At 47.8% G+C, this 21,105-nt stretch overlaps 1 protein-coding gene across 2 annotated transcripts in view; it reads right to left on the bottom strand.

Annotated features, from left to right (window-relative positions):
- Positions 1–21,105, bottom strand: part of TSPAN18 (tetraspanin 18) — a 182,614-nt gene that overhangs the window by 67,094 nt on the left and 94,415 nt on the right. For both annotated transcript variants that reach the window (XM_088452633.1, XM_088452634.1), the window contains exon 3: positions 7,051–7,137. The gene's annotated coding sequence lies outside the window, so the exon portion shown is untranslated. The remainder of the gene's footprint in view (positions 1–7,050; positions 7,138–21,105) is intronic.

Below are 21,105 nucleotides of genomic sequence, written 5' to 3'. Positions count from 1 at the left end.
GCATACGCTACACTACGGTGCACACTGCGATCGCACCATGCATTCCTATGGCAACGCGTGTGAGATCGCAGTGCGCAATTCCGTTCGCGGGCACACGCCTCGCGCCATGCGCGGCACGATTTGCAGCAAAGATGTAGCGGGACACATCTGTAGTTACTTTCGTGGTTTCCGATCCGGCGATTGAAATAAGCATGCGCAAGCAAGCTGCCATTAATGGCGAGGGGTCCTTCTGATCCCTCTGTCGTGAATTTTGCAAAAAAGAAGTCAACAGGCTACAGTGGCCAACGCCATCTAATGATGGCGTTAGGTAGCGCATTTTGGAGCTTGATACAGGCGGCAATATAGTAGCCCCATAGAAAACTATGGGGACGCCAGTTTTCTGAGGACTGAACACATTTTTACATTGATATATGCATCTATAAATATAATGCAATGACTTTTTGACTGGACTAATTAGGCAAGTTAAAAATAGGCTGTTTTTGATTAAACATTTTAGAACGGTTCTTGGCATCACCACATAATACCTTTAAAACAAAGTAAAACAAGACTTTCCCATGTCTGAGAAATATTCAGCAATATTTTCCTATACAAGTCATTTTTTTCAGTTTAACACTGTACTCCCCGGCTAGGGGTCGTTACTGGCAGGACAACATTAATCTAGGCTAAATAAAAATAGAGCACTGAAATTACCTGTACAAATCCCGCCACCCAATCCACTCAGTCCAGCCCCATTCTGATCTGCCACACCCACATTCTGGGAGAAAGCCCCCTGCACCCACTACACTGTTCGTTAAGGATGACCAGTGCAGGGTGGCCACCGAAGAGTGGTGGCGATGCCACCATCAAAACATGTCTTGTGTGGTACATGTAGCCATCACAAGGTAACCAGTGATGATTACATTCCGTGTGCATGTGCTGTGCTATATTCCGTGTGCATGCGCTGTGCTACATTCCGTGTGCATGTGCTGTGCTACATTCCGTGTGCATGTGCTGTGCTATATTCCGTGTGCATGTGCTGTGCTATATTCCGTGTGCATGCGCTGTGCTACATTCCGTGTGCATGTGCTGTGCTATATTCCGTGTGCATGTGCTGTGCTACATTCCGTGTGCATGCGCTGTGCTACATTCCGTGTGCATGCGCTGTGCTATATTCCGTGTGCATGTGCTGTGCTATATTCCGTGTGCATGTGCTGTGCTATATTCCGTGTGCATGTGCGGACTTGGCTAAAGTATTTCGAATGTGCAAAGGTGGCCGCAGCTGAACTTGCTTAATTGATATCAGATAGTATCAAATACAAGCATTCAATATTGGCAACCACTGCGATCTTCGAACCGAATGGAAAAACCATTTCCATGGAGCCGGGAACATCGATGTCCATTCCTGTTGTATGTCCACTTTGAATGCCAGCAAATTGGACAGTGAAGAAAAAAGTCACCATTCTAAAATGTGTATATAGAGCAGGGTGTTTACACCACTGCATGGGTTCCAGTCAGGATGTCAACAGATAACATGTCAACATCAACATAATGTCTACATGTTCAAATTGTGAATGTTGACAGTCAAAGTCAACACATGCAAATGCAATTAGGGTGAGTGTTATGGTGCATACACACGGTCCAACTGAAAAGAACAATATAAACGAGAACGAACGGAGGTAGGCGGGTCTGGGGACAGCAATGGGTGGGACTCAGCAGAGTGGGCAGGTCTGGGGGTGTGACAAGGAAATTGCGTCATTGAAGCCCTGCCCCCCGCTATGCAATGCCAAGATTATCGGCATTGTGCAGTGGGGGCCGGAACCAAGATGACGCGATTTATTGCCCCAGCCCCCGGGAGACTTGGCTACCCTCCCGGAATGGCTGGGAGTACCACCCAGAAAGGTGGACAAGTATGAGTTAGCAGTTAATTGGTTGGTACTTTATCTCTCTCCAGGCTTTGATACATCTCCCTCTTAGTAAGAGGATTAATACCGCAGGTTATTTTATTGAGGTTTAAACAATAAATTAAAATCAGGCAGATTACTATGCGAGTGTTATCGTCTGACCAGCGGTGAACTAATCGCAGTTATTCATAATTAAACAGTCACCGACACTGCGAGGAAAGAGGCCTCTCACATGACGGGTCACAAATCCTAGTATTTATATAGTTAGTGCAGTGCTTACTTATACTGTATACTCGGATTATTGATGGTGGGGAATGCTGAGACTTCTAGTTCCACAACAGTGGCTCACCTCAGACACAGAGTACAAACCATATTAACCTTTCATAGGTCATAGCTGCCTCAATGCCAGGAAGGCCGAACCCCATTTGCCAGGGAACAATGGCAACCAGCGGCAGGTGAAGCAGAGAGGGGCGGCAGGATAAACTGAATTTACCTCACAAGTGCACTCAGCAGTAACACGCCGCCGTTTTCTTTTTTTTCTTTTCCTTTCTATGTCAGGGATTTTATTTGTTGCTATAGTAATGGCCAGGAGGACTTGCGTTTTTTGAAATCCCTGTTTATTGAGGTGTTCTGCAGCCTCCCTCTGGTCTTTTAACACATTCGGGAACATTTTGGAGCGAGGGGGAAAGATGGAGCCTTAGACCAGTTTCACAAGCAGATTTCCCATTCACTTCAGCACTCCTTTCATCCAGAATCCAAGCACAACAGCATTCAGGGGGGCGGAAAGAGGGGAATGTGATTTACCCATACAGTATACACTAAAGTCTATGGGTAAAACAAAAAACGGCTTATTTTTTTTTACATACAAATAATACGACCATGAAAAGGACAAAGTGAGTGATGGACATTTATTAATATAATGGTTGAGTGCAGCAGAGAACAAAACAACAATTCCACTCTTCTTTAATGATCCCCAGTATCTGTTCTCATTATCTAGCTCTATGTGGGGGGAGGGGAGGCATGCTACATATTACTATATATATTATATCTTTATTATTATTAGAATTCTACATAGATGGACAACTGCACATAACTGCTTCTCTAATACCTCTTTTCCACCAAAAACCCAAGTCCGACCTGGGTTTTTGGACATAGTTCCAACTTTGGTCAGACCCATTTAAACTGCCCCTTCGATCTGGGTTACTCCCAGGTCAGCCCTGTTCACACTGAACTCAGGTCTGCCCTGCTAAACCTGTGAGATCATAAAAAGTGGGAGGTAAATGCCCCACAACCACCAATCAGCTCATTTTAGGCATGACCCAGGTCAGATAACCCGGGTTGCACCGTTTACACTGCACCATTACCCGGGTCCATCCTGGCTCCGACCCTGGTAGCTACCTGGGTTGGATTGCTGGGTCACTTGACCTGGGTTATTTTTCAGGGACCCTTTTACACTGAGCTGCGACCTGGGTAGACCCAGCAAAAACCCAGGTTTTTGCTCTGGTGTAAAAGGGGTATAATTATCTATATTGGGTTTATAATTCCTTTAATAGATTTACAGCAGTTTATTTGATATAATTTATCTGATCAAACATACGTACAGGCAGGTCTAACAGTAATGTCCTTTATTATACATACATATTGTAGATATGAGGCCCATAGTACTTATGAAGCAGTGATCACTCCTTACTTCAGGTGAAACCCCCCCCAATCTTGTTCTATAGACCTCCATGGGGACGATGAGCTGCATCAATGCAAGAAGCAGCGACAAGCTTAGTTGTTTGCCAAAAGCGAACGCCATCTCAAGTCGGTGTTAGCCACCGTTGGCCACGGGGAGACCGCCGCTGGATCCCCTCCTGGTAAAAATCACGTAACACAACATGCGCAGACCTCAGCTGCCCATGCCCTGCCTCTGCAGCGTTAAGACTGCCGGCATCCCGTAGTAGGGTTTTCGCCAGGGCTCCAAATGGGGCCAGCGCATGGTAAGTTACAGCGTCCGATTATATAAAGGTGCGATATTCAACGATACATAATGGTCGGGTGCTTAGAGAAGAGACCCTGACATAACTATCAATTTGCCGAGTCGATCGGATGACAATCGCGAATGATGGAAAGTCTGCGATTATCTCCGACGGCTCTTCAGTTAAATCCGTGTTTGACGTTACCACCCAGGTGCCAGGTCTGTCTGTGTTTTAGCACCTTCAACCCAGTGGGTGGGATGGATTTTAAATGTGAAGCAAAAGCCTAAAGGGAAAATGCATCTTCCGAGATTACTTCCTTTTATTCCACACAAAATCCTAACAGTGTTTTAGCTCTGAGAAAGGTCAACGACAGCTGAGAGATCTGTCCCGGGGGAGGCGTCACAGGATCAGTTATCTACTTTCCTTAATAACATCTTGTTCATTGATTCTGCCGCTGCGCCATGACGGGTGTCTTCCCAATAACGCAAAGTCACTGTCGCAAGTGATAGGTCAGGTAACAGTGATGGATCATGATAGAAATTGTTACCACAGGCGGAGCGAAACGCGGTTTGCATGAGGTGAAAAATTCCCCGGTTGCAGCGTACATCTTGGAGCCGAGTTGTGCAGTATATAATATTGTCTAGGCTAATAATTCTCAGCATCAGTAAGTTATTTCCCCCCCCCCCACGCCCTTTAGAGACGAGAGGATTTGTTGTATCAGTAGCGCGGCCAGCTGGCTGCTCTCCACCTAATATGTGTGACCGAGCCGCAGAAGTCTGGCTGGGATTCTGCAATCTGTCACAGAAAACAGAACAATTTGCTCTGGACATTCGCAGACGTCTCTGATAACTCAGGGGGGGGGGGGGGGCTTGATCTTTCCAGCGTCTTCCTAAATTTAATTTTCAAGACCGTTTATGCGGCCTATTCCTTTCCACTAAAAGGGCCTTGCTTTTATTAGCTGTGCTATTCTGCCAAAAGGAAAGGAGGCCAGTCGGTAGGTCAGAGAGTCCTGTATAAAGAGGCCCCACCCACTTGTGTCACATTATATGGTGCTTATAAGGTTGGACATTCAAATGGTGGAGGGGGTCCCGACATTGACCCTTGCGATGCAATGGCAACTGAGAATCGCATCAAAACCATTCGATGGAAAAACCAAGGTTCACACATGCGCAAAAATCAAAGTTTGTGCATTATGTAGCTGAGATAAAGTACTGCAGGGAAAATTATTATGTTTTTCCCTTTACATCAGTGTTTCTCAAACTCAGTCCCTATGGAGCCCTGACAGTGCATGTTTTCATGGTATCTGGAGGAAAAATTAGAACCACCTGTAGATTGTGTTACTCCATTAACACACCTGTGTTCCAGCTAAATTATATGAAAAACATGCACTGATAAACTGGGTACATACTGGACCTCATTCAGACCCGCTCGCATCCAGCGTATGCAAATTTGTCAAAGTGACGCCATGGGAAGCGCTCGCTCACTAAGGCATAACCACACCTACTTTGGCTGAGCGAGCGATCGCTCGGTGTATGCAGACACCCATTAGCCTATGTAGAAATGCCCACTAGCGCACATCATCTCCAGGAAGTGTATTAAAACATTGGTACATCGAGCACCATCGGATGCGATCGCAGCGCTTGTGGTTGCCTTACCCTGCCGCAAGCACTGTGAGGACTTCAGTGTAAAAAACAGGCATGTGACGTGTACTATGACGCTGCCTGTTAATTATGCACGCCTTAAAAATGGCGCTGAAACACCAAGGCACGCCTGCGTTCGCACCTCCACTCCCCCATTATTAGTGTCCTGCCCTTGTTACCACCCACAAACGGCCTCTCCCGTCACTCATTTCACTGGGCTGTCTTTGCTGGGCGAGCGAGCGGCCTGCGATCACACGGAGTAGTTCACGTCATGCACAAGCAGAACGAAACGTGCGCGTACGCAAGCCATCGGGCCGCTTGCGATTGCACAGTGCTAGCGAGTGGGTCTGAATAGGTCCACTGATGCGTTTGATCGGGCCGACAAATGGGGCGATTTTTCAGCAAATCGAAATCCCCGATATCTGTGCTGCACATTAAGTGATTTTTTTTTTATTACACGTTACAGATTTTCGGCCATACCACAGCCCCGAGACAAGGGAAAGCGGACCCGAGCCCCGAGACAAGGGAAAGCGGACCAGAGTCCGAGACAAGGGAAAGCGGACCCGAGCCCGAGACAAAGGTAAGCGGACCAGAGCCCGAGACAAAGGTAAGCGGACCCGAGCCCCGAGACAAGGGAAAGCGGACCAGAGCCCCAAGACAAGGGAAAGCGGACCCGAGCCCCGAGACAAGGGAAAGTGGACCGGAGCCCCGAGACAAGGGAAAGTGGACCGGAGCCCCGAGACAAGGGAAAGTGGACCGGAGCCCCGAGACAAGGGAAAGCGGACCAGAGCCCCGAGACAAGGGAAAGCGGACCAGAGCCCCAAGACAAGGGAAAGCGGACCCGAGCCCCGAGACAAGGGAAAGCGGACCAGAGCCCCAAGACAAGGGATAGCGGACCGGAGCCTGTGACAAGAGAAAGCGGACCGCTATTCCCACTACGGCCCTAACTGTGTGGAGTTTGTATATTCTCCCTGTGCTTGCGTGGGTTTCCTCCGGGTACTCCGGTTTTCTCCCACACTTCAAATATATACTGGTAGGGTAATTGGGTCCCAACAAAAAAAATTAACCCTAATGTGTATGTGTGTGAGCATGTGATAGGGAATATAGGACCTCATTCAGAGCCGGTCGCACAGAGCGTGCGGTCGGTCTGAATGAGGGGAGGACGTCTTGAATTTTCAAGACGTCCTCCTTTGCGGTGGTAAGGCTGTGGGTTAACACCCACAGCCTTACGACCGCCTAAGGTGATGGTCGCGATGGTCAAGACCATCGCGACCATCGGGGCTTATGACGAGACCCTAGGGTAGGGTCTCCCTTGTCGTAAGCCCCGGAGAGCTTTCGGCTCTGTCTTAGCCGGAAGCTCTCCACTGACATCACTAGGAGCTGCCGAGTCACGAAACGGCATGGCGCTACTAGAAGGGCTGTTTAGCGCGTAAAAAGGCTAGATGTATGAGGACACATCTGTATACACATACAATCAGTGTACTGCGTTGGGAAGTGTATGTAGGACCTTGCCTGTAAGTCGGCGTTGGTTTACCCTAGCAGTTGCGTATAGGCAGCGCAGTCTCTTACCTCAGGTCAGCTGACAGAGCCTCAGGTTTGGCAAAGTCGCATCAATCGGTGATGCCAGCAGCCGTCCCGCAGACCACCCAGGAGTCCCTGAAAAACAGACAGATGGACAAACATGAAGGGATTTGTCCTGAGGAGCTTAATAAGCAGTAAACAGGCTGCCAATGTGTTTGGCTACTGTTTGTCATTTGTAAGACAGAACTTGTCTGGTTTGGTTCAGATCACTGACAGCCTACAGATCACCTGCCAGCACCTCCCCGCTACACACAATCGCTTCATTTATTTATTGCATATTCAGGCTTCAACATTTACAACATTATTAAATGCATTTATCTTTACCACTGTATATTTATTTAAACTTCTATACATTATTCTCTTTATTATATCCATTATAAAAATATATTTTTGTCACATTATTGGGCCGATTCTGAATTGCACGCTGCTGCGACCGCTTTAGCGTTTGCGGCTATATGCTAATGCTAGTAAAAGCCCTTCCCCTGGTGCACCAGCGCAAGGGCTGGAGCCTCCGATGGCTGCGACTGCAGACGCACAATCAGGACTTGCGCCAGCCCCACGCTGGGTGCAGAATCTCCTCCAATGTACGCAATTAAATATCGAGTCCACAACCACTCCTGTGACACCCCCACTTCCATAAACACGGCCATCAGACTGAATATCTGAGCCACCTCCCAGTCCCAGATACGTTCCTGAGACTCTGTACAAGACACCGTGGGACGCATGCTCCAGGCAATTTTAGATGTATGCGCAGACGCAAAAAAAGCAACGCTAATTTACGTGAACATCAGCTTTGCTTGCGAGGCAGAATCAGCCCGTTTGTCTGTCTTCTGCACATTTATTTATTTATGTTTTAAGGTGCGTACACACACAACGATTTTTTGAACGATTTAACTATAACGACGTCGTTATCGTTCAAAAAATCGTTCAGTGTAAAACGATAAACGAGGAGCGATTATCGTTCATGCGCGTTCACGTTTGTCGATTGTAGTTCAGTCAGACTGGCCAACTGAACGATTTTCAATAGAAGTTGCAACATTTTTCCTTCAACACACAGAAAATCGTTTATTATGTAAAGTAAAACCAACTACTTTGTAAAACTATTTTCGTTCACTTTTCCAAGAGAAAAACTGAATGAAAATCGTTCATTACTTACATCGTTGTGTGTCTACGCACCTTTACTCCTATAAAAATCAATGATACAGGACGCACAAGGTTTTTGTTTCTGTTTTGCGTCTAGTGTTGTAATTTATATAATGGTTAGAGGGGGGGGTTTAATGCATTTTCTGCCCAATATTCACCCATAGTACCAAAAAAAAAAAAAAAAGAAAAATGTAGTGAATATGCCTCATTTTCCTCTCCTCCCATAGCCAGTTTGTCTTCGCTATTGTGCCCAGACTAACCAGACCTACATCCTATCCTCCCAATAGGCTCCCTCTGCTGCCTTTCTGGCTTCTGTATGCAGCCGTAGTACCTAATAAACAATATACATAGGGCCCCATTTAACAACAAAACCTAAATACCAGCAGCATATTTCGTATAGTACTGCAGTGATTCAAATGAATATGCCACTGGTATCAGGCACGCAAGAGCGCCGGGGGGCCCGGGTGCAGGGACGTGGCCTAACCGTGGGTGGCATGGCCACGCCCCCTTCTGGAATTTTTTTTACAAAATAATATTTTTGCTGCGCCGCTAAGTGGAGCTGCGTGCTGGGGAGTGGGGCGCTGCGAGCCCCCCGAGCCGGCGCATAGCCAGTGGGGGACGCGATCAGTTTGATCGCTCTCCCCACAGGCATAGCAGACTGCTGCGGCTACTACTTAGCAGCCGCGAGCAGTCTCTCAGAGCAGCCCAGCACACAGCAGCGTGTGCTGGGCTGCTGTAGTGAGGCGGGGGGGGAGGGGGTGGCGCTGGACCCGGGCCCCTCCAAGAAGCCCGGGCAATTAGTACTCGCTCCCCTCGGCGCCCCTGACTGGTATTCATCATTACTTACCTTGCCAGCGAGGTCCAGCGACATGCCTCTCGTTGGCGGTGTCCTCCGCTCAGCTGCTGGCAGCCCAACGCTGCCATCAACAGGCTACTCTGTCATGTGTATTCATGATGGTCAGTCTGTGCATGTGATTGACTCGGATGGCAGCACCAGAAAGGCTTCGCTGAAGCCAGAAAGGCTGCTGCCGGGTCCTCATTGCCGGCAAAGGGGACCACATCGCTCTCACAGTCTTTAGCGATGCAGTGACAAACAGCGGTAATCTTAGATTACTGTGGTTTATTAAATAAAGGATGATGTAACCAAGACCGGTGCAAGGTTTATCAGCAGCCTAGGCAAAACTGCAGCCTACTGAGAAGCCCCCACAACCACCGCCACCAATACCCACTTTCCAACCCATCAGGTGAAAGTGAGAAGGCGTCATCTAAAGGCCCCCATACACCAGAGATGGATTGCAGCAATCATGCAATTTGCAATCGATTGTGTATAAAAATCTGCAATGTATGGGCTTCACAGATCGCAGACTGCAACCAAAAAGTGACTGGAATTGTTTAATCAGACTGTCCAACATGTTGGATTTCACAGATGATTGGGGCTGCAGATTGCTAGTGTATGGACATGATCAGCAGATTTGCAGACCATTTCTAGCAAAATGATGGAGCCTTTCAAGTTTGCCAGATCTGTGTTTGCTGCAATCGATCTGCAAATCACTGAAAAAGATCTGTAATGTATAGGCGCAGATTGCTCGATTGGGAAATCCTAAGATCAGGCAATAAATCTTCAAATTGTTCAATTGTGGTTTTCAGATTGCTGATGTATGCACAGCCGCAACCTGCATTCAGTACAACACTAATGTCTCTCTCAGACACATCCTTAATATTGTGATGGGCAGACTCTGCAGTGGCAAAGGTAGGATTTCCAGAGGGGGGGTTCCAAATGCTTAATTTTAGAGCGAGTGTGGCCTGTCAATGTAGAGGGCATAATTAGTACTTAACCAGCTTTAATAAGAGTCATACAAAGTGTATTGTGTGTAATAATTCCAGCATGCACAGGACCAGTGATCACAGTAAGCCATTAGATGCAGCAGTAGGGCCATCCTGCCTGAGGTGAACATATTTATTTTAGATGTGGGCACCATTCCAGACTATTGTAGCAAGTCTGGGAGCCTGGAGGAGCAGCAGAATAACCTAGCACTGCCCTGTACATATATGTACATATTGCGCTCTATAGCAGTGCATCTCTAACAGTGCATGTTTTCCAGATCTTCTAGTTGGTGCACAGGTTATCACTGGTTGATACATGTTAAAAGATCCACAGTTGGTGCTAATTATTTCATTTGTAATACTGAGAAGAACATGCAGCACTAGTAACAATTATATCACTATTTCTATTGTGGTCATGGTGTGGGCTGGGGAGGGGGGTTTCCAGGCAGACGGAAACCCCCCACTGTGTTTGCCTATGCTCTGTGCCACACCCCAGATCCTGCCTAAAGATGCCTAATGGTAGAGCCGGCCTTGGATATAACCCCTTTAGCCAGTGCTACAGGGGTTATGCATCATTGTTATATGGGCACCATTATTATACTCCTTAATGTTTCTTTCCTCTCAACGTTATTTGGGGTTCTGTATTTCTGAGATATAAAGTCGACAATGAGAACGGGAACACTTATGTTGAACACTGCATGTCAACATGTTATTAATGTGATTTAAATGATGGTAGAAAAACGTGTTTCACATTCTAAAGCAGACACGGCTATAATCCTTTAAATCGCATAATTAGCGCATTGGTAATATGCCGCTTTCCACATAACAGTGGACCCCTTCTCATTGATGGCATTATGAATGTCGAAATCGCAACTCCATCCCAATTATTTGTGTGCCGACATTTACGCAGTTGAGTGATGTTTTGCTACTGCGCAAAAAGTCCAGAAATCCCTTACTGCGCACACGTGAACACAAGTGTCCTATACCATTCACAATTGCGCAGAAAATCGCTAACACTTGGGCGTGTCACGGTGGAGAATGGGAGGTGACCTAAAGTGATCTCAAAGAGGGGCGTGTTATGGGAGTGTCACGGTGGGCGTGCCTGGGACTGGACAGGGCGGGGCAAATGACAGTACAAGTAAGTACAAGTGATCTTGATCAATATAATCAATATAAGACCCAGTGACCGACACTGGAGATTAGGCAGCATCTACTATAGAAAATGTATCTAACAAGAATAACCCAGACTAACTTACATCCTGCCCTGTAAAAAGGGAAACACAATTGCAAATATGCTTAATGCACAGTAATCACAAACATGTCCCCTCTGGTTACCACTTCTACAGACGTCTCGCTAGGATCGTTACTTCTCACCTCTCAGGACAGTTACATTCCCCACCAGCAGTACAATCCCTTCATTTCTAAACACATTCCTGCAAATCTCCCCGAGAAGAAATGAATCAGCGGGGACTGTGTATATATTATTAGACACCAGAGACTGTGCAGCTATGGAAAGCAGAGCACAGGGGGGCCAGCACACTCCATTATATTATTGTAGCACTGACGTAACACTAACCAGAGGCGGCTCACACCTGGTCCTAGGTGCAATCTCACACCTGGTCCTAGGTGCAATCACACACCTGGTCCTAGGTGCAATCACACACCTGGTCCTAGGTGCAATCACACACCTGGTCCTAGGTGCAATCACACACCTGGTCCTAGGTACAATCAATCACACACCTGGTCCTAGGTACAATCAATCACACACCTGGTCCTAGGTACAATCAATCACACACCTGGTCCTAGGTACAATCAATCACACACCTGGTCCTAGGTACAATCAATCACACACCTGGTCCTAGGTACAATCAATCACACACCTGGTCCTAGGTACAATCAATCACACACCTGGTCCTAGGTACAATCAATCACACACCTGGTCCTAGGTACAATCAATCACACACCTGGTCCTAGGTGCAATCACACACCTGGTCCTAGGTACAATCACACACCTGGTCCTAGGTACAATCACACACCTGGTCCTAGGTGCAATCACACACCTGGTCCTAGGTACAATCAATCACACACCTGGTCCTAGGTGCAATCACACACCTGGTCCTAGGTGCAATCACACACCTGGTCCTAGGTGCAATCACACACCTGGTCCTAGGTGCAATCACACACCTGGTCCTAGGTGCAATCACACACCTGGTCCTAGGTGCAATCACACACCTGGTCCTAGGGGCAATCACACACCTGGTCCTAGGTGCAATCACACACCTGGTCCTAGGTGCAATCACACACCTGGTCCTAGGTGCAATCACACACCTGGTCCTAGGTGCAATCACACACCTGGTCCTAGGTACAATCACACACCTGGTCCTAGGTACAATCACACACCTGGTCCTAGGTACAATCACACACCTGGTCCTAGGTACAATCACACCCGGCCGCAACACTACACCAAAGACACCCTACCGGAAGGTAAGTTATTGCATGCTCCACCGTGCGGGACACCTCATCCACCAGAACTCTTACGGACAAAACTGACTTTACTGCTCGAAAGACTGTCGACAAAAGGTCCAGCAGGGAAGACTCGCTGGTCAAGAACCGGATGGCAAGGATTCCCCTGAAAGGGTCTACCTAACTTTCCCCCGAGCCAGTCACGCCATGTATACACCCACAACCACCGATACCCAGGTATTTCACACCTCCAAAACCTGCCATACCCCCCTCTTCCACCCCCGGACCATTCCGAAGCAGCACTGAGCCTACTCATTAAACGGTTTGGCACCTTACTCTGCTGTCCGTCCTTCATTTACGTAACACCATCCACAACACTTCGCCCTACACCTATAGAGAGCGCACCTGACCCCCCTCCCTCCCTTTTCCATACCTATCATCTGACCAAATGTAGGTGGGACAGTCCTGAATTGGGGAGGGGGCATCCCATGATGTGCCCGTGCCCTCTTTTCATGTGCATTCCCGTTTCCCAACAGAGCCCATTTAACAACAAGTTTTATCATCCACACAGAGGGCCTGATTCACTATGAATCGCAACTGCGGCTGGGATTACGCACGCAGTCTCACTGCGATGATATGCTAATCCAGAGGTTCTCAAACTCAGTCCTCAGGACCCCACACAGTTCATGTTTTCCAGGTCACTCAGCGGGTGCACAGGTGTATTCATTACTCACTGACACATTTTAAAAACTTCCACTGGTGGAGCTAATTATTTCACTTGTGATTCTGGGAGGAGACCTGGAAAACATGCACTGTTTGGGGTCCTGAGGACCGAGTTTGAGAACCTGTGTGCTAATCCATTGCAAACGCTATGCCGTCACAGCACTACATAAGGGCGCCCGCCTTACCTTACACACATCCGTAATGTTTAGCAGGACTGCGAAAACATCGGTAACATGGAGTACCATCGCAGCCTCACGCACACTTGCACAAGGTCAGACCTTACCCAGAAATTGGTAACATCATCGCACGCTATGAGTACTCAGGCTGCGTACAGCATCTCTGTAGATAATTTATGCATGCCTAAGCCACGGCGTTGAAATGCGTTGACACGCCTGAATCTCGCCGACCCCCCCCCCGTCACTACCAACAAGCAGCACCTGTCAATCACTCTGCGATGGGTCTGCGTAGTCACACTGCAATCGCAGTTCCGATCGCAGTGGTCGGCATGCGCAGTACACAACAATCGGCCGATTGCGTGCGTATTAGCAACTTAGATCAAAGCGGAGTCAGGCCCTCAGATACTTAATAAATGACATTACAGTCCGTAATCTGGCGTAGAATCTGCATTTAGCATGGGACTGGTGCAAGTTTCAATGGTGAGATGATTACATGCAACTATCCTACTTGATGCGTCAAAGACGCTCACTTTTACATCAGGGAAAAAGATGAAACTAGCATTGGCATAACGTCGTAGATGTGACTACGGCCCAAGACGCTATAGAGGGCACAGCAGCAGGCTACTCAGAACCAGCCCCATTCTGCGCATGTGTCATAGGCGGCATACACATCTTTGCAAACAATTTCGCCATCCACTAGCCGTGCGCATCTCATCCGATTCTCTGCAGCCATCAAATGGGCATTTCTGGGTGGTAACTGGGCGGCAACAATGCAATGGTGGCAATATAACAGTGTGTCGTGGGTGTGGCAGGTGTGTCGCGAGCGTGTAGTCAGAGTCGGGCGCATGCGTTCTGTGCGCCAGATTCAGAGAGATCTCCTGCACCTAGCATGGGATGTGTATGCGCCGATGGTAATGACGTCGGCTCCTCTCAGGTACAGAAGAGAGGGGCGGCGTGATCACATAGAAACGTGCGCATTGGCACATGCGTACAATCACGTCACCATTCCGTTTGCATCTCATTCGCATTCTGTTCACAGCGGCCACCTGGAGTTGCGTTTGCATTAATTACGTCTCAGAGTCAGGCACTATGGGTGAGGTGCATCAAGCCTTGGAGAGTGATAAAGTTGAGAGAGATAAAGTACCAACCAATCAGCTCCTAACTGTCATGTTACAGGCTGTGTTTGAAAAACGGCAGTTAGGAGCTGATTGATAAAGTACCAACCAATCAGCTCCTAACTGTCATGTTACAGGCTGTGTTTGAAAAACGGCAGTTAGGAGCTGATTGATAAAGTACCAACCAATCAGCTCCTAACTGTCATGTTACAGGCTGTGTTTGAAAAACGGCAGTTAGGAGCTGATTGGTTGGTACTTTATCACTCTCCAAGGCTCAGTACATAACCCCTTTGACTGGTTCCTGAAAAAGTCCAAATATTTTATTTTTTTTTAAGACAAAGTCCTGCACAAGCCCCAGGCGTGACCTAGACATGAACGATCCTGAGCAACAGGTAAAATGTGAAGCTTTGTAGCTTGCAGCCAGCACGGGAAGAGTGACCGTAATTCCTGCTCAGTGACCTTTCCTCAGCGTCCGCGCCACAATGACAACTAAATAACAGCTCTGCTGCAAATGGCACCATTTACATCAGGCGACGGCCTTTTAAAGAGCTTAGCCTTTTAGCTCTTCATAAATAGGTCTGTCCTAGACGGCGTGTTACTGGGTGAGCAGCCAGCTCCTGTCTGATGTGTCCGCACTCAGGAACAGCGTGGATCTCAAGTGGCGGAGAGAGTACAGACCATTACACCGTTTCATTTACATCCTATTCGCATTCAGGGCAGGCTCCGCTCTCCTCCGCTAGAGGAAAGTCATTATTGCACATTTTTATTTTTAATACACAAGACCACAGTGAATCAGAGCTTGCCCGGCTCTCCAGCTGTTGTGGTACTACAAGTCCCAGCAAGCCCTAGGTTGAATATCAGGGATATTCAGCAAGCGTTGCCACGGCGCTGGGACGGAAAGAGGGTGGGGATCCTCCATCTATCTGCACTAAGTGGGGCTGATGGGCTGCCAGCAGCGAGGGGCGGGCTGGCAGCAGAGATCGGATATGAGCAAATGGTGCTTAATAAATAACACTGGCGCCAGATACAAATAAAACGTTTGTAATTACTTAAGCTGCATACGCACAAAACGATTTTGTTACCAACGATTTTATCAACGATTTTCTGTCAGATTATCTGTCAGATTTTTTTAAAGTGTAATGAACGATTTTTTGGAATTACAAACGATTTTTGCACATTCCCTTAATGAAAAATCGTTCAGTTGACAAGTCTGACTGAACTACAAACGTGAACGCGCATGAACGATAATCGTTCATCGTTTGACTCAGAAAGTGAACGATTTTTTCAAACGATTATCGTTAAACTATACTGTTTAACGATAATCGTTCGAAAAATCGTTGTGTGTGTATGCAGCTTAACACTGGAACTAATTATCCAACTACATATCAGCCTAATCGGTACTCAGACACGTATAATATAATATTGGGGGAGATGTATCACGCCTGCTACAGAGTGGAGAAGTTACCCATAGCAACCAATCAGCTTCAAGCTAGCATTTATCAGGCACATTCTATAAAATGCAGGGGCGTATTTATAACATACATGCCTACTCTCCCGGGAGGCTCACGATTTTTCGGGGTAACCTCCCGCACCCCCGGTAAGATTAGGCAGATATCCCGCATCCTGCCCACTTCCTAGTGCAGTGGGCAAGATGGGGAGATTTTCCTTGAAATTTGCGGGTCCGTAGGGAAGGGGTGGGGCTTAATGGCGCGAATTGCGTTGTTTAGCCCCACCCCCTCCTCATGGACACGCAAATCACGGGGTCTTATTGTAAAGGGGGCGGGACCTAATGATTGCTATAACCTGGCCATGCCCCCCGACGCTAAGAGCACCAGGTTCTCTCCGGCTACTCTCGGAAAGGACTGCAGAAAAGTCGGTAAGTATGGTTCATAATGGGTGCAGGGTGTGCGGTGCACACGGGCCCCTGGGTCCAAGGGGGGCCCTCACCTCACACCCCCTGCACCCGTACTTTTTAATACTTACCTCTCCGAAGTCCCACGTCGGCTGGAACAGCGCTACACAATCACAAAATGCATGGAAAATGGCCAGCGCAGACGGTTTCCCCACGTTTTTCGCATGCGCAGTGGGGAAATCTTTGGGAAAATGCCTGCTGCACCCTTTTCCCAGTGACCTGCACATGCACAGTAGACTCCGGGCACAGACTAGAGGGTAAATTTACTAAGAATCGAGTTTGGATGAGTTTGCAAAATCGTGCGAGTTTAGCCTATTTTTCAAACTCGCAAATTTCCGAAGACCAAACAGGAGTGAGTTTGGAAGAGAGTTTTCTCTTCTCACTGTTAAAACTCATGTGAGTTTGCAAACTCGACTAAACTCACCATCGGCCAAACTAGGAAGTACTTTACATGAAAAAGATGCAACTCGCTAATTTACAAAGAATCGAGATTACAATCTGGGGTGAGTTTGTAGCAAACTCACTGATAAATTGATGTTTCAATTAGATCACCTCCCAAGCTGCGAGTATGGCAGAAACATACACAGATCAATGTGATTTGTGTATGTTTCTGCCTGAATATGTAATGTAAAGTGTTCTGTTTTTTGTTTTTTTTAAATGACATAGGGTCCCTCCCCAAAAGCCTAACCAGCCCCGGACTTGCCAGCCAGTCCTGGTTCCTAAAATTCCGGGGAACAAAATGAGTAGGGTTCCACCGTAATTTAGGAACCAGCACCTGACTGCAGGGCCAGTCCTAGTTTTAATTATAGTGGGAAAAAAATTGCATAGGGGTCCCCCTATAATTAAAACCAGCACCTGTCCCAAAACGGCCAGGCTGTAATGCCACAGCCCGGAGACCCTTTCACCAGGGCTCCGTGGCCAAAGCATTATCAGCTCAAGCCTGTCAGGCCAAGCCGGGGATCTCAGGGGAGATGGGGACCCCCCCAAGAAGGGGTGCCGCGCCCCCCCCAAAACCCCAAGCTTGGTCTGAAGGCCGGGGCTCTTCTCCACACCCCCGGAGCATTGGCTATGGGGGTAATAAAAGGTTAATTTTGCGCTGGTCTCTGTAGCATCCAGGGAGGGTCTTAGTAAATGGTTTGGGTGTCCATTATTTTTTGCAAAGGTTAGCGCTGTATGTGTGTAACCACATACAGCGCTAACCAGCTCCCGACTGATCAGTAAGTCAGGAGCCGGCAGCCAGAGCGGATGCTGATTGGCTCTGGCTCCTGACAGTTCCCACATGGGCTTGTCAGTGAGTCAGAGCCAATCAGATTCCGCTCTGGCTGCCGGCTCCTGACTCACTGATCAGTCAGGAGCTGGTTATAGCTGAATGTGGTCACACCTCCACTGAGATCCCCGGCTTGGCCTGACCGGCTTGGGGTTGTAATGCTTTGGCCACGGAGCTCCGGTGAAAGGGTCTCCTGGCTGTGGCATTACACCCCGGTCGGTTTGGTCCGGTGCTGGTTTTAATTATAGGGGGACCCCTACGCAATTTTTTCTCCCTATAATTAAAACCAGGACTGGCCCTGCAGCCTGGTGCTGGTTCCTAAATTAAGGTGGAACCCTCCTCATTTTGTTCCCCGTAATTTTCGGAACTAGGACTGGCTGGCAAGTCTGGGGCTGGTTAGGCTGGGGGGCCCTACAATGTTGGTGGGGGGCCCTACTTCATCATTTTTAAAACATTTTTACCCGTTTTTTTTAAAGGTACAACACGCAAGCAGCCTGCACATATCTCACTGATATGTGCAGGCTGCTTGCTGGGGTGAGTTTGGCAGAGAGAAAACACTGCAATCTCGGGTGAGTAATCTCATCTAAACTCGCAAATAGGGGAAGAAATCTCTCTCTGCTTCACCATCGGGAAACTCACTTTCAGTTTAACTCACTTCTTAGTAAATTTGCGAGTTTTAAAAGGGAAAACTCACCTGAGTTTTGGTGACGCAAAGGGAGTTGAAAAAAAAAAAAAAAAACTCGATTCTTAGTAAATTTACCCCTAGGAGTCTACTGCTGCCGTCAGTGCACTGGCAGCCACCAGGGAAAGCTGCCTGCAAAGAGATTAAATAAGGATTGGGGGCCTGATTTTTGCTAAGCTGTGGGTGCCCACCCACAGCTTTTGCGAGCGGCCAGGTGATGGTCGCGACCATCGGGGCTTGCGACAAGACCCTTGTGGTAGGGTCTCGTCCGTCGCAAGCCCCAGAGAGCTTCCTGCTCTAACAGAGCAGGAAGCTCTCCACTGACATTACTGGTGATGTAAATGGTGCCTCCCACAAATGGCAGGCATTCCTTCGGGAACGCCTCCATTTGTGTAGCCTCCTCACCCTGCCGAGTATTGTAGTTTGTCAACTACATATATACTTCATTGTCACCTCCCCCTGCACAAAATCAATCAATCAAAATCGACAGCCTCCCCCTTTTGGTGTGATACTCATAGCGACGGAGCGCCCATCGCTGGCCGGGTCTCGCACATGCGCATGCTGGAGCCCGTGCGCAGTGAGGGACCATCGACCCGCTTGAGAGCGCTATGCGCTCGCGAGCGGGTGTGAATGAGGCCCAGTGTCCCCAATTATCACATAACTTCTTTATTAACTTTCCCAAATGTTGCAGCCAGCATTTAAGTACCCTTACCTCTGCAGCTAATGTAAAGCAGGGGTGCAATAATAACTTACTAAAGTAAAAGTACTAACTTACTAAAACATGTAAAATGCGCAGACTTCCGAAAACATATTTGCAGTCAGGCCATATTGTGCCTCTCACAGCAATGAAAGCACGGCAGGGACAGAAAGGGGTGTGGGTATTTCTCAGGATGGGGAAGGAATTTAGGGATTGCCTAACACTTCATTAGCGGTTGGAATGCCACCCTGCGTGGCACTACCACGCTTCATTGTGTTGGCACATGCACTCTGCACATTGGCCCTCATTCAGAGCCGTTCGCTATTTGCGTTCGTTTGTTCAAAAACAAGGGGTGGCTATGCAAATGATCCGTTCGCACATTGCAGTCTGTTCACACCTCTAAGTCTGAACGAGCGAGCAAAACATACGCTCGTTTATTTGATAAAAACGCCCCCTGGCCGCTCGCACCATACGTCATGTCCGCTATTTATTAGATTAATCGAGTACATCGAACAGGATATGAACTGCTCGCTATTCTTGTGGTTGGTTTTTTTCAACCGCTATTTTGCGAGCAGTTCTGAGTTTAAAAAAACCAAGTGACGTGGTCATTGACGCTGCTGTATTAATTATGCACACCCATAAAACGCCCGTTTTGACCTTTAAGCACGCCTGCGATCGGATCTCCACTCCCCGTTTTCAAGCACCTTCCCCTGTTACCACCCACATACGCCTCATTCTGTCACTCAAAATAGCAGGCACTCACTATATTGCGTACAAATGATTTTCGGCCGCACTGACTGGTTCGCGCATGCATACTAAAAACCGTACGCATGCGCAGATGTGCGAACATCGCTCGGAACGAGCGTACTGCCGCTAGCGAGTGGCTCTGAATGAGGGCATAATGTCCTGCTTTCCAAACTTGCAACACTGGGGTGGAATGGATCCAATGGCCAATGGCACAGCAGGTAAACCAAAAGGTCCAATCACAATGCAACAGCTTCCGGGCAAAATATATAAGGGCTGCTCCCGACAACAAACGTGGTCTCAAAACCCAAGGTTTCAATTCTCAACATATCACGATCTTTGTGTAGTTTGTATGATCTCTCCATGTTTGTAGAAGTATAATCTGGGTACCGGTTTCCCCCCCAACTACTAAAAAAAAAAAAAAAATACTGGTAGATTAATTGGTTGCTGACACAATTAACGCTAGTGTGTGCGCCCATGTGATAGGGAAGATGGATTGTAAGCTCCACTATGGCAGGAATTGATGTGACTGATATTGATTAAATATTCTCTGAACATGTGAGAGCTATATAAATAACTATAAATAATTGTTAATAAAATAATTACATCTTGCTGTTTTTCAATGGGCCGGAGAGGATGGTTCAGTTGGGAGGTGTGGGTCCGCTGTGTCACGGAATCACCACGGCCCCGCTACCGTTGTACAATGCTGCAACTTTGCTTCACTATGCGTGGTCACAAAGACAAGATTAGTTGCAAATTGCATCGTCAAGTGCCCCCCTGGCCGGCCACCTCACTGGGGATGTGGGCTGGATCCAGAAGGCTGGTGTACTCTACTGGCTCCCCGAAATTCGATAGTCTCCCAGATATTACGGCAAAATCGGCAAACATGATATTAGTGTGACATGCTGTAGGAGCAGGGAGTGAACTATTGTTGTGCGCCTTTCTCTCCCCACAGTTTCGTTTTCTCATAAAATAATGATTATGTTCACACTCTAGAGCAAGCCTGGCCAACCTGTGACTCTCCAGCTGTTGTGTAACTGCAAGTTCCAGCATGCCCTGCAACAGTTTTAGCATACCCGAATAGCAAAACTGTAGCAAGGCATGGTGGGACTTGTAGTTTCGCAACAGCTGGAGAGCCACAGGTTGGCCAGGCCTGCTCTAGAGGATGATGAGCGCAAAGCTAAGAACAGTCACCGATGTACTTTAATGATAAATACACAGTGGAGTGCAATTATTGCTCAGAACATACACAATTATAATGGGGAAGGGGACACGAAAGTATAAGCGGAACGCCACA

This window comes from Taudactylus pleione, unplaced genomic scaffold, assembly GCF_031769625.1.
Source record: "Taudactylus pleione unplaced genomic scaffold, aTauple2 ptg000555l, whole genome shotgun sequence".
Taxonomy (NCBI): Eukaryota; Metazoa; Chordata; class Amphibia; order Anura; family Myobatrachidae; genus Taudactylus; species Taudactylus pleione.
This window is presented reverse-complemented; position numbering and strand designations above follow the sequence as displayed.